Consider the following 15,227-nt stretch of genomic DNA (forward strand, 5'->3'; position numbering starts at 1 on the left):
AATTTACAACGAACAAAGCCTGATCTTAGGAACTTCAAAAGATATATTTTAAAATCCTGAACTACAAAGTCAAGAGGAAGGAAAAACATTTGCCGAAAAAGATAAACAAGAAATCATAATTCAAAAAAATTTTGAAAATAATCTACAGAAGGAAAACCCACGGAAAAGCGATTTTCTAGCATTAGTAAACATCGACACACTCATTGAAGACCCGTCTACCACAAAGCAAAAAACAAAAATCATTAGAGAAAATTCTACGCCATCAATTAATAAAATACCTACAAATATGAATAACCAAGAAAAACCAATGAAATTACAATTGAAAGACGTAGCAGCCTTCGTCGCAGAGTTCGATGGCAAAAACATATCACCTATGGAATACATCTCCATGTTAAAAGAAGTAAAGGATATTATAGACGACATCGATGAGAGAAATCTTACAAAACTATTAAAAATAAAAATTAAAGGTGAAGTAAAAGAAGCCATAAGAGGAAGCAAAGTGGAAAATATAACAGACTTAATCAATGCAATCAGAACTCTATACCCCATCAAAGAAGACATACACGCATTATATGCAAAAGTTCGTCAAATATCACAAGAAGAAGATGAATCAGTCGTACACTACACTAACAGAATACGACAATTAGTATTGAGAATAAAAGAACTAAATAAATGGGAAGACACTACAGCAACAGAACGAACACAATTCGAAGCTATACTAGACAAAGAAGCAGCTAAAAGCTATAGAAAAGGATTAAAAGCAGAAATTAGATATGAAATAGGCCCAGGAACCACAGTACAAGAAATGTCGACAAGGGCAATAGACATCGAAAGCGACATAGAAAAAAGAAAATACACAACAAAACCAAATAGAAACTATACATATTCGAATAATAAAGAAGAATTTCAGGAAACAAAAATTCTCACATGTCAAATATGCAGAGAATTTTCACATGAAGCTCTATTTTGTCGCACGGCAGCCTGCGTGTATTGTAAAGGAACAGATCATTTCTCGAATAGTTGCAAGAGAGTGCCAAAGAAAATTAATCTAATATGCAAATTCTGTAGCCAACCAAGCCATTCAATAAGTGCCTGTCGTTTAAACAAAAGGCAAAATATACACTGCCAATATTGTCAAGAAATGGGACATGAAGTAGATCAACGCCCACACATCAGTAACTACGAAGCATGCTGGAAATGCAACGAAACAGGACACAACCCAATAAATTGTAAGAATGATCAAACTTCAAAACAAAACAAATGTGAAAATTGTGAGAAGATTGGACATACAATGCAACAATGCCCGGAAGTAATATGCAGAAAATGCAATAATATGGGCCACCTTGTAAAAGATTGTAAAGCAGGAGAAATAAAAAAGTCCCTATACAAAATATGTGCTATCTGTGAAGAAGTAGGTCACGAACAAGACATCTGTGACCAAGTAAAAATCATGTTCACAGAATTCAAAGCCAAACAGAAATTTAAGTGCCAGTATTGCGAAGAGACAGGCCACACAGCTAAGTATTGCCCACTCCTAAAAACGCAATCGCAGCAAGTTCAACCAACTCAACACTTATCATATAATTCAAATCATAATGGATTCCAAAGGAAAGGCTGTGCCTACTGCAAAAGTCCAGGACATAATATAAATGAGTGTAGAAAACTAAGCGCATTAATGAACAACACACCAACAAATCAACAAAAAATATGCGAATTTTGCAAGAAACACGGGCACATAATTGATGAATGCAGAATAATCTTATCACGACAAAAACAAGCCGGCGAATTCTGCGAAAAATGTAAAATAGCCGGTCATACAACACAAAATTGCTTTAGAAATAAAGGAAGAGCGGGAAACTTCGAGGCCCTTTCTGGAGGGAACGCCTAGAAAGGGAACACAACGAAAAAGCTCTCTCACAACAAAAAAATACAAAAACACAACAAATCAAAAATACAGTCAATATAGAAGCAAAAACATACGTATTGAAAATGGAAAATTTACTGCAATATATTGAAGTCGATGATCCATATTCACACAAAAAACTCAAATTGTTGATCGATAGCGGAGCCCAACTAAACATTATACAAAATAACAGTATTTCAAAACGAGACATAAATAGCAATGAACAGATATTGATCTCCGGAATTACCGACAAGTCTATCAAAACCCTAGGATCTACGAAGATACCAATACAAAACACATACTTTGATTTCCATGTAGCCCCGGACACTTTCTCTATTCCATACGATGGAGTTCTAGGAATAAACATTTTCTTAGACTACAAGGTGAGACTAGATGAAGGATACCTAGAAATCAATGGAGAAAAAATACTTGTAAAATCTACAAAAGATAAACACACAACTACCACAATTACTACACTACAAGAACAATCGATTGATACTTCGAACCAAGAAGCCAACAATACAGAAGAAATTACAGAAAAATATGACACTAAATCAAAAGATGAAGACATATCATTATATCAAGATCTAGAAAAAATATTAACGACAGTAAATGAAATAAACACGCAAGAAAAAGAAAAAACAGAGCAAGCACAAGAGGAAGGCGACGAACAAACGTATCAAGAAAACTTAGCAAAATTCATGGAAAATATAAACGAAGCTCTCGAAAATAAAAAAGAGCAAACAGAAGAAGAATACATCATGGACAACTATTATACCTTTTGTTCGATATTAGAACAAAAAATAAAAATAGAGAACAATACAAAACAAAATATACATATACAAGAAACAGAATTATCAGGTAATGAAACGATTGATACACAAAAAAAAATACAAAGGGAAATCACACAAGAAAAAGCCCCAGAAAATCAAGACACGAAAGAAAGACGAAACCGACTGATTGAGACAGTAAAGCTAGATCACTTAACCCGCAATAAAAAACGAGCAATAGAGAACTTGATCATATCATTCGAAGACATATGCTGGTTAGAAGGAGATGAACTCGGCATGTGCAATATCGAAGAACACGAGATCAACTTAACAGACGAAAAGCCAGTATATATCAAACAATTTCCTTTGCCCTACACACTGAAACAAGTGGCATTAGACGAAACAAAAAAACTAATCTCAAACAAATTAGTTAGACCTTCAACAAGCGCCTTTAATGCACCAGTATGGGTCGTTCCAAAAAAGGACTCACCAAAGAAGGAAAAAAAAATGGAGATTAGTCATAGATTACAGAAAATTGAACGCTAAAACTATACCAGACCCTTACCTGATACCTAACATATTGGAAATTTTTGATTGTATAGGAAAAAACAAATTTTTTACAACTATTGACATGGTTTCTGGATTCCATCAAATAAAAATGAAAGAATCAGACATTCACAAAACCGCCTTCAGCATACCTGGTTTGGGACGCTTCGAATTTAAAGTGCTACCTTTTGGACTAATCAATTCGCCAAGAATTTTTCAAAGAACACTAACAACAGTACTCGGAGACTTAAGAGAAAAAGGCTTCTGCTATGTATACATTGACGACGTAATCATTGTGGCAAATACAGTAGAAGAACACAACGCAAGATTCAAGCTCATAGCACAAAAGCTAAGAGAAGCAGGACTCAAATTAGAAACCAGCAAATGCAAATTCTTTCAAAAAGAAGTAGAATTTCTAGGACATATCATAAATGAAGAAGGCGTAAAAACTGACCCAAAGAAAATCGAAGCAATACAGAAATTTCCTATCCCTAAAACAGTTAAAAATATTAGAGAATTCTTGGGACTTACTAGCTATTACAGACGCTTTATAGACAACTTTTCAGATATAGCCAAACCATTAATACAGCTATTACAAAAAGACACAGAATTTGTCTGGAATACAGAGAGACAAAAATCATTAGAAAACTTAAAGAAAGCTCTATGCTCCGCACCAATACTGCAATATCCAGACATGACAAAACCCTTCATAATAACAACAGACGCATCAAATTTCGCATTAGGGTGTGTACTCTCACAAGGCAAAATAGGCGAGGATAAACCAATTGCATTCGCATCACGAGTGCTAAAACCAGCAGAAAAGAAGTACCACACATATGAACGCGAAGCATTAGGAATTGTATTCGCTGTGAAAACATTCAGAAATTACATATATGGAAATAAATTCACAATAGTAAGTGACCACAAACCACTGCTATCTTTCAAATCTGCCGACAATAACTCCAGAGTACAAAAATGGAGACTCAACTTACTGGATAACGATTATGATATCATCTACAAACCTGGAAAGATAAACACAAACGCAGACGCACTATCAAGAAATCCCGTAGAAAATACCATGGTAACAGTCGTAACCAGAGCACAAAAAGCTAAAGAAACAGGAAAAACACAAACAACAGACATACAAAATAATAATACAACAATAAAAAGAACAATCAAGAAAAAAAGAAAACAAAAAACAAGCCCAAAGGAAAAAACAATAGTAAACATTCAAGATTACCCACCAGAAATCACGACAAGCAAGGCAGACCTAGAAATACAGAAACATGTAGTCTTCATAAAAAAATCCATAGAATCACGGAACGACAACGTTGCAATATTTGTAAACCAATCACGACAAATATTAGACAAAAAAATGGAACAACTTATAAAATCAAAGAAAATCAATATCAATAAAGACCTTCGCACAAATGAAATCGAAATTATAAAAATAAATTCAAAAAAATTATTCATTCTATGCCTAGACTCAGGCCAATCAGCAATAACAATAAAACAAAATATCACCCACATCCTAGGAACTCTGAAAGAAATTATGACACAACAAAAAGAAAATAGATTCAGCATTTCAAAAGACCTACAGATAAACAATATCCATTGGCAAGAAATAGAAGAAATAATCACAAAAACCTTTCAGAACTCAGGAATTAACATAGTTATTTGCTTAAACTATATAGAATATATCAAAATCGAAGACCGAGATAGAATATTCAATCTCAACCACTCATCCGCCTTAGGAGGACACGCAGGAGTAAATAGAACATTATATCGTATCAAACTCAAGTATTATTGGGAAAATTTAAAAACAGACATAGAACAAAGAATAAAAAATTGTGAAGACTGCCAAAGAAATAAATTAAAAAGAGTAAAGACAAGACAACCAATGGTTATAACGGAAACACCGTTTAAAACTTTCGACAAAATCGCTATGGATATAGTAGGCCCATTAAATATTACCAAAAATCAAAATAAATACATCCTCTCCATTCAAGATTTATTATTAAAATTTCTAATAGTAATACCTCTACCCGATCAAACTGCCGAATCAATCGCAGACGCGTTCATAAAAAAATTTATATGCGTTTTCAGTTCACCAAAAATCGTGCTCACAGACAGAGGGGCAAACTTTACAAGCAAACTCTTGAAATGCATAGCGCGCAGATTTAAATTCACGAAAATAGAAACAACAGCCTTTTCGCCACAATCAAACGGTTCATTAGAAAGAGCCCATCACCCATTGTGCGAATATTTAAAAAATTTTTCAACCAAAAAAATTTAATGGGACGAATTACTAGAACTAGCACAATTCCATTATAACACAAGCGTACACAGCGCCCACAGATTCACACCACATGAACTAGTTTTTGCTTATCCACCACGATTACTTTCAAGCGAAGCTTTAAAAGCTTCAGAACAATTATCCACTTTCAATAATTACCTGTCACAGTTAATCACAAATATGAAAGATATTGCAAATTTTGCAAGAAAAAACCTAATAACTACTAAAGAAAGATCAAAAAAATATTATGATCGCTTCATAAACCCAACAGATTTCAAAGTTGGAGACCAGGTCTGGCTCATAAAAGAACCTAAACCAGGCAAACTTGAAAAGAACCAAAACCTGGGACCATTTGAAATCTTAAAGGTTACAGACAAAAATAATGTTATCATAAATAAAGGTGGAAAAGCAAATACAGTCCATGCAAATAAATTAATTATGCACAAGAAAAAAATCTAACAATAATTTATGTTCTAGGACCACTCCAATATGTATCAACAATTCTTAATAATAATTACAATTATCAAAATAACATCAGCCATCATTGGATACGACTGCGGGACAACAACGCCAAACATCACAACGTACTCCTTAGTAGACACGGGAGAATGCGACTTTCACAACACTCCCGTAAATAAATCAAATGTATATATAGAATTAATACAAACCGCGGAATTCCGCGAAAGAGCCCTGCCGGGTAAGCATGTCAAAAATGCCCTTGAGGATATCGGATTCCGGACTGGAGGGACTTTTTTGTCATCAAAAGATATGACTTCTCTCAAATTTTCAGACCCCTAGGTGCATGTGGGGCAAGATGGGACGGGGTAATATGGTTTTTGGTTTTCGAACCATATCTTGGTCAATTTTTGAGCTACGTAAAAATTTTTTTTTGGAAAATGTGTCGTTTTTTAAGCCCTACAAGACTGTCTAGTTGAAAAAATTTTTGGCGCGAAATTCAAATTTTGGCGGCCATTTTAAAATTTGAATTTGCCGCCATTTTGTCTGTTTTATAGGTGCATAGCTAAAAAAAATCTTACAATACTTCTTATGAACGAGAAAGTATGTGTGAATTTTTTCAGATTTTTAAAATTGGTGGAAGGAGGTCAAAAAAATTAAAAACCACATTTTCGATGATTTTTCGTACGTACGTGGCCCCTAAATATCCGTAAATTGTTTTCCAAGTAGTTTTCACGCTAAAATCTATTTCATTTGCCTCTTTCATACATTAATAAGCATATCCGTTTTTCAGAACAATTAACCAACGTGTTTTTCACGAATATTCTTCGAAAATAATAACCCACGTGACTGATAAATCATTGAAAAAATAGGTTAATTAATTAATATTTTAGAGAAAGGGTGGGCTAGCGTTATTCAAATAAATTCGAAGATTTTGGTTTCTTATAATAGTGGGAAATCACGTTTTTTTCATGTATCAACTCTACTTTTCATGTATCAATTCTAATCAATATTTTTCAAATCTAAAAGAACCGACATATTCGTTATGAAATAAGGGATGTTGCTAAAAAATGTTGCTAAAATAATAAATGGACTTTTTATGGTTTATAACTAATTTTCTGTTAAATTTTCGCCAATCTACTTTCGAGATTTGTGTTCAGCATGTTAAAGTACATAAAATAACTCTTGGATTGTAAATTTTTACCCCCATCGGCCAGCGCCTGAACAAGAAAATCTATTCTCACTTTTACACTACTCGTAAGATGTAAATTAATATGTATAAAAAACTAGACATAATTTAACAACTTCTCAACTATACCAAAATCAAAAACATAATTTTCTTTCAATTTCAGTTGATTTTTACGTATTCAGGGCCCAGGAAATTTTTTTTTATGGAATTCATGCCTTTTCCTATGCTAGTTTTCAAACTTTCAGGCGTTGCTCAGTTTTCTTTCTTGGCCACCAGAGCGGCGCATTGGTATCGTTGAATTTGTTGAATTGCCAATCGGAACTCAGAATTTATAACGGATTTTGATTTGTTCAGGTGTAAATGAATAACGCACAAATGGTTTTGTAATTATATTCGACGTTGAAAGAGATGCACAATCTGAAAAAATTATCAGTTTTCGAATTATCTCACATTTATTATATCCGAGTGACAATTTCAAAATTCGTTATGGTACACCTGTTGATGTCGTTCATGACATGTATACAGATTTTTAAAGAATCATTTCTTATGTTATTCTTGTTTGTCCATTGCTGAAAATATTTTGATCACAATTTATCAAATAAAGTATATATCATAAACAGTATTGACATAAGAGTTGGAAGTCAAGTGTTATGTTGACAATAACAAGTTTATGATTGTGTAACAGATCCTATCAATTGAATATATTTTTCAAGCTTCAAACGGAATTGATGTTAATAAAAGTGAGCTTTCAAATTAACTGAGTATTTTATAATTAAATAGAAAATGAACAGCATATAATACAATTTAAAAAGGTTTCTGAATTCTGTTAAAGAAGCTTTTTGTCTAGTAATTAATAATAGTCTGAAAAACTATAATTAGTTTAATCTCATAAAGAGCAAAGAAATGTATTGAAACTTTATTATATTATAACGTACGATAAATATGATAATTACTGCATAACATTTCTGAAAAAAATTAAAATGTCCATTTCTTATTGAACTACTATTCAAATTGATTCAATATTTGCCCAGTCTGAGACAACATTCATGTGAACATTTATCTGAAAAAAATAAAGTTAACAACCTAACCCCTTTCTTTACACAGATTATTCTACATGGAATGAATTAGTAAGATTTTACTGTTAGTACTGTTTTTTATGGCAATTGGTATAATATAGAACCATGTAAGATAGAAACTGAAATGCGTATTGTTGTATACTTAGAAAAAATATTATAGACTCATGGAAATAGTAACTAGTCTCATATTAGTTTCTGAATTAATTTTAAATCTAGAACTCGGGTTCAAGATTTGCAATTTATCGATATTTCTTGTCACCATTCTTTATGAAAATTTGACTTGAGGTTTATAATTTAATGGCAATATTTATTATGTACCAGTTCCTAACAAAGGTACTCATGAAGCTATTTGTGTCTTTATTTTACTTCTTGCCTTGAGCTTGCCTAAGCTACTTTTGATTAAAACATACTATAGTTTACTCCACATGTTGAATAAAATTTACAATTGTACTATTTGCATCTCACTCGCTTAGTTTCTAAACATTGGATTCTATACACTGAATACTCATTGAACTGTAATTTCACTTTAACAACCCATTGGACGACATTTCTTACAATTGTTTTAGTTCACAAAAATTATTTTCTATGACATGCTGCACAGAACTTTTTAAAATTTTTTATCATACCATTTTTTCAACTTTTTTCCAATTCTTTGTTGTATTATTAATTTTATAACCATTTTCATCGTCAATCAAATATCACAGTTTACAATATACTGTTTGGAAAGCTTTAATAGTTTTACTTTTATGAAAACATGATTTGTTAGTTAGTTTTCAATGTCAACATGTAGTTCGAAATATATTTTAGATATTCTATGATAAATAAAGCAAATATGATTACTTTTCTCGCTATTAGAATGCTCACTCGCACGTAGTAAAAACAGTTTATTTCGCTTCATTATCATGTGATCACATTCTTGATCTTGAATAAAACTTTTGATGATATTCTTGAGATTTTTCAGCTGTGATTTATCTATAACATCATAACATTTAAAAGATTCTCTATAAAAATTCTTGGGTAATCATGTTTCTAACAGTAGGACTATTCTTATTTCTTTTAGTCAAATCAATATGTACATTATCACAAGGTTTGTTTGAAGCAAAAATTATATTTTGTTTCTCTCAAATAATCACTCCGACAACTGAATATTTCTTCAACTTCATATTTTTCATTTTTTATCAAAATGTTAACACCGGCCAGTATTCTTATTTATTCAGAGCCATTATAATTTTCAGTTAGCTGCATTTGAAAAGTTTATTTATTTCAAACTAATCACTTTACAATTCAGTTTATTGAACACTAGTATTGAACTGCAAAATTTAAAACATTTCTCGGACATTTTGTTGTATTGAATGAGAAATTTTACGGTCTTTGAAATAAGATGTGTAAAGAATTAGAGATATATTTTACGAATGCTTGTTAAAAATTATTATTTACAAAAACAGTGAAAAAATCTAATCATTCGAAAAAATTATGCTTTTTTATGCAGTATTTCATTGCTCTTTAGAGATTGTTTGCTTTTTTTTTCAGTTGTATCAGAACCTTTTTTATTCATACACTAATTTTCTTAAATGAAAGATTCCTTTTTTGATTTCGAAAATTTATTTACAGATTAGCATGTCAGAGCAAAAGAAAAAACAAACAAAGTGTCCAGGTTGCAGCATTCCCCTGAAGAAACTTTCAGGATACAAAAAATCGTTAGATACTGATGAAGAAATATCTCAATTTCATGCAATATTCGATGAGACAGTAGATCTCAATACTATAATATGTTCAAAATGTTTCTCGAAGATGAGGAAATTCGTGCATCAGAATAAAGAGAATCAAGTCAAAACTGCAGTTCTGGAAAACGCGGGAGAATTATTTTCAGAAACACCTCCTACTGAAACCCAGTCATCTCTATCATCTACAAATAGTCCAGGAGTTTTTTATCCAGAAGCAAAACCGATGGAAGAAGTCGAATTAGTTGAAATGTCAATTACAAGAACACTCAGCACTCATGCTTACTGCTGTTTATGCAAATCAATTAAAAACCTTGTGTTAGTTCCAGATCAGGCTCGGATGCAAGTTTATGCAAAAAAGAGAATATATATTCCTAACGGTAATAGATGTTGCATTAAACACCTGATAAACAAGAGGTTTTATGACGAAGAATTGAAGAGCATTGAGGTTTTCTCATCGACAAGTATGATTCCAGTTTCGGAATTATCAAAACTACTTGAACAATTATCTATTCGAGTAGATTCTGAAATTCATGACAGAATTGGAGATTTTTCTTTTCCGGAGGAGCGCTTGAACGTGCTGACTGCTGGGTTGAGTTGGGAAAATATTATAGAATTACGCGATATGATGATATCCTTGAGAGATTCGGAATCTCGAAATGTGACACAAGCATTGATTGTTTTTCTGTTTAAATTAGTAAGTGGAAATTGAAATAAAGTCATTTGCGCTGTTCTGGGTGTTCAACGCGAGCAGCAGGTTTCGGCTTTCTGTCAATCTATTTTAACAGCTTTTGAAAAAGATGTACTTCCAACACGTTTTGGTATTGGTGCACTAAGTAGGGAAGAATTAATAAGTCATAATACTCCAGTCGCCAAAGCATTACATAATATTCGGGAAGATCAGCTGGCTTTGATTGAGGATGGAACTTATCTCCGACACGAAAAGAGCGCAAATAATGAGTATCAAAGGAAATCTTTTTCTGGTCAGAAAAAAGTACCTTTATGCAAACCGTTTACGATCTGTGCTTTGGATGGATACATTATAGACTCAGCAGGCCCTTTTGAGGCTAATCTGAATGATGCACAAATTTTAGATCACCTATTGAAAAAGCCAGATGGTCTGAGAAAATTGATGATCAGTGGAGATATCTGGGTTCTAGACAGAGGTTTTCGTGATGTAAAAGACAATCTTGAAAGTATGGGATACAAAATATTAATGCCAGCTCTCAAAGGAAAACAAAAACAGTTAACAAGACAAGAATCTAACGACTCTCGTTTTGTTACTGCGGTCCGGTGGCCAGTTGAAGTTGTACATGGTGTGATCGGTAATAAGTACAAGTTACTTCGTCATAAGTTTTACAATACAATGTTGCCAAAAGCTGGCTTGTATTGTAAGATAGCGTGCTTTTTACAAAACAAGTTCGGAAAGCGATTCGTAGCAGACACTTCCATGACGGATGAAATTGTTTCACGTATGCTTCAACGAAAAGATGTGGAGAATACTTTAGCTTCAGAAGCTGAAAATGGTCACTGGAGTAGAAGAAAATTACCTTTTCGACCAATGACATCCAGTGACGTTCTAGATTTTCCAGAATTAACTGAAAGGGATTTGAAGATATTGTTTTCAGGAACATACCAATTGCAGCAGAGCGTATCTTATCTGGCCGAAATGATGAACGAAGATGGCGAGCTTGAACTTTACTATTTAAAAGCAACAAATGAAATTCTAAAAGTGCGTGTGAAGTCGAGACACGTTAATAGAAATACGTATAATTGTTTCGTTCATTACCGCCCACAAACAAACGGCTGTGCAGGTATCGTTAGATACTGTTGCGAGTGCGCTAACGGCAATCGCACGATCGGTTGCTGTGCTCACGTTGCTGCTGTGATATATTACCTCTCGCATGGAAGATATCTTGCGAAAATAATACAACCGGCTAAAATTTTAAGTTCCCTTTTTGCAGTTCAACAAGTACCGCCCGTCATTAACGAAGACAGTGATGAAGATTAGGACAAAATCAAAATTTTTTTCAATTCAATCTCTGTACATATGTATTGGAAAATATATTACTCTGAAATTCCTTGAATACACCAAACCGAAATCTTCGAATTTATTTGAATAACGCTAGCCCACCCTTTCTCTAAAATATTAATTAATTAACCTATTTTTTCAATGATTTATTAGTCACGTGGGTTATTATTTTCGAAGAATATTCGTGAAAAACACGTTGGTTAATTGTTCTGAAAAACGGATATGCTTATTAATGTATGAAAGAGGCAAATGAAATAGATTTTAGCGTGAAAACTACTTGGAAAACAATTTACGGATATTTAGGGGCCACGTACGTACGAAAAATCATCGAAAATGTGGTTTTTAATTTTTTTGACCTCCTTCCACCAATTTTAAAAATCTGAAAAAATTCACACATACTTTCTCGTTCATAAGAAGTATTGTAAGATTTTTTTTAGCTATGCACCTATAAAACAGACAAAATGGCGGCAAATTCAAATTTTAAAATGGCCGCCAAAATTTGAATTTCGCGCCAAAAATTTTTTCAACTAGACAGTCTTGTAGGGCTTAAAAAACGACACATTTTCCAAAAAAAAATTTTTACGTAGCTCAAAAATTGACCAAGATATGGTTCGAAAACCAAAAACCATATTACCCCGTCCCATCTTGCCCCACATGCACCTAGGGGTCTGAAAATTTGAGAGAAGTCATATCTTTTGATGACAAAAAAGTCCCTCCAGTCCGGAATCCGATATCCTCAAGGGCATTTTTGACATGCTTACCCGGCAGGGCTCTTTCCGTACTACAATGTAAAATAGAAATACATAGAACTGTCTCCACATGTGGAATATTCGGGCACTTAATACCCACACCAACTGGAGAACAGGAGTACATTTACGAAATAAGTCATGAACAATGTAAATTTATCCATGAAACGGGAACTTTCGTATATGACAATATTCATAAAATTGTTAATCTAAAAATAAACGCAACTACTTCAAAAAGTATCGATTTCGCGGGTAGCGCAGAAGGAAACTCCTGCTATGGAGCAGCCTACGCTGATAGCTTCGGATCATGGAATAAGGTATTTGTTCATGGCTTTATCAAAATAACATTAATACAAAGTAGAGCTAAAGTAAACTTAGATAACGATAAATTAAGACTAAACACAGGGACCGTATGCAAGTTCTCTGACAAAACATGTATAGACATGGAAGCAGGCTATACCTTCTGGGATATTTTACCAGAAGAAGAATGCTTCAAAAATGAATTTGATATACTATTTAAAGGCATAGCAACGAAATATTCTAGTGACTACGACCACGAATTAATCTACGCATTAAATCATAGTGAAATAACATTTGCTCTAAGTGCCAGAAACAAAATACAACGCTGCAACAGAGAACTTTTAAGAACGGAACACCCGAAACTATTCATCGTAGAAAAAGACAATTACATAAACGCATACCAACTAGAAAATGATTTAGTAAGCACAAGAAGCACCGTAAACCTAGACCTATTTACATATGTCAATTCAAAATTTGTATACGTAGAAAAACATTTAAGGAGACAATTGAACAAACTATACTTGAATTTAATAACAGAAAGATGCGAAGTTGAAAGAAAGGTAATACAAAATGCCCTATCCATTGCCACCCTCTCCCCTGACGAATTTGCATACGACATCATGAAAAAACCAGGATACATCGCAAGAGTTGCAGGAGAAGCAGTACACTTAATAAAATGTGTACCAAAGACAGTAAAAATAATTAAATTAGAAGAATGTTACAACGAACTCCCAGTAACCTCTGGAAACGAAACATGGTTCCTGACACCAAAAACACACATCCTCAAAAAGAAAGGGGAACAGATAAATTGTAACGCACTCATCCCAACATACTACAAACTCGAAGAAGAATGGGTAAGACTCACACCCAAACCTCAACCATGCGCAGCACCAAACACACTCAGATCTAACACAAAAATAGGATGGAACTTCAAATCAATAAATTCATTAGCAACAAGTGGAGTATACTCTCAAGACGAACTAGACGAACTACAACAACAAATAATGTTCCCTATGGAGAGAACATCAATACTCAATGACATAGCAAGAGAAATAACGGGAGACGTGACAACGAATGGGAGCATCTTCTCAGAAAATACCATAAAAAACATTGCAGTCAGCACCTGGAATATGATCATAAACAAAATGATCACTTGCGGATCAATCTCTTCAGTTATAATTATAACATTGATCTTAATAAACACAATGAAATTAATAATAGATACAATAATTAGAGGATATGCACTACACGCAATCTACGGCTGGTCGCTCCACCTACTCGGAGCCATCTTCAGCTCTATTACACACCTCCTCATCAAACTCGAGAAACCCAGCAAAAACAGAACAGACAACGACAAAGAAAAACACATAGAACTGCAAGAAATCAAGATTATCCCCACAATACCTATCTCAACACCTAGATGCATAACACCACCTCCTCTACCAAACAGACCACCTTTTACCTTCAACAATCAAACCGCTCTTTCAACTACACATAAACATTTGTTTTCACTAGAATTAAACTAATACAAACATAACACTCCTCAAATGTTGCTACATTTTAAGCGGGGAGGGAAGCGAGATGTTCGCTTTAGGAATCTAAATTAAAAACAAATTCCTTATCTAAAAAACAAAAGAAAAATATATTTTTACAAAATTACAATTATGTTTACAAATATAATTACACTTATATACAATTACAATTGTATCGGTGATCTACACTTGGACCTATGATTACATTGTAAAACTCACTAAAAACCTCCACGCATACTCAACGAAAACCATTACAATACACTAATAAATCATAAAAAAATAGTTCGCGCAGATTCCAAGTATCTTCATCTGGACCATACTCCCCCAAGAAGAAGGCCGTCTGCGTCACTCGATCGCAATGCCTCAGAGTACGCACTAACTGCCATCTCTGAAACTAACAAACAAATAGGAAACAAATTAATCAGACATATCAATACACCAATATACAAACATACATTGTAAAACACTTACATCCATTCTCACATATTTTCGGGTCCCGGGCTTAGGTGCGACTGGTAAAGGCAAGCCCTCCCGTCTAGCTTTCTTTACCGCACGGGAATACTGCCAATCCGCAAACTAGAATAAAGAAATATAATGATAAGAATAACAATGAATAAGAAATCAAATTGTAAAATACTTACGCAAACCATCAAATGGCGT

The sequence above is a fragment of the Phymastichus coffea genome, unplaced genomic scaffold (assembly GCF_024137745.1).
Source record: "Phymastichus coffea isolate CEN01 unplaced genomic scaffold, Cenicafe_Pcof_1.1 PCOF00023, whole genome shotgun sequence".
NCBI classification, from domain to species: Eukaryota; Metazoa; Arthropoda; class Insecta; order Hymenoptera; family Eulophidae; genus Phymastichus; species Phymastichus coffea.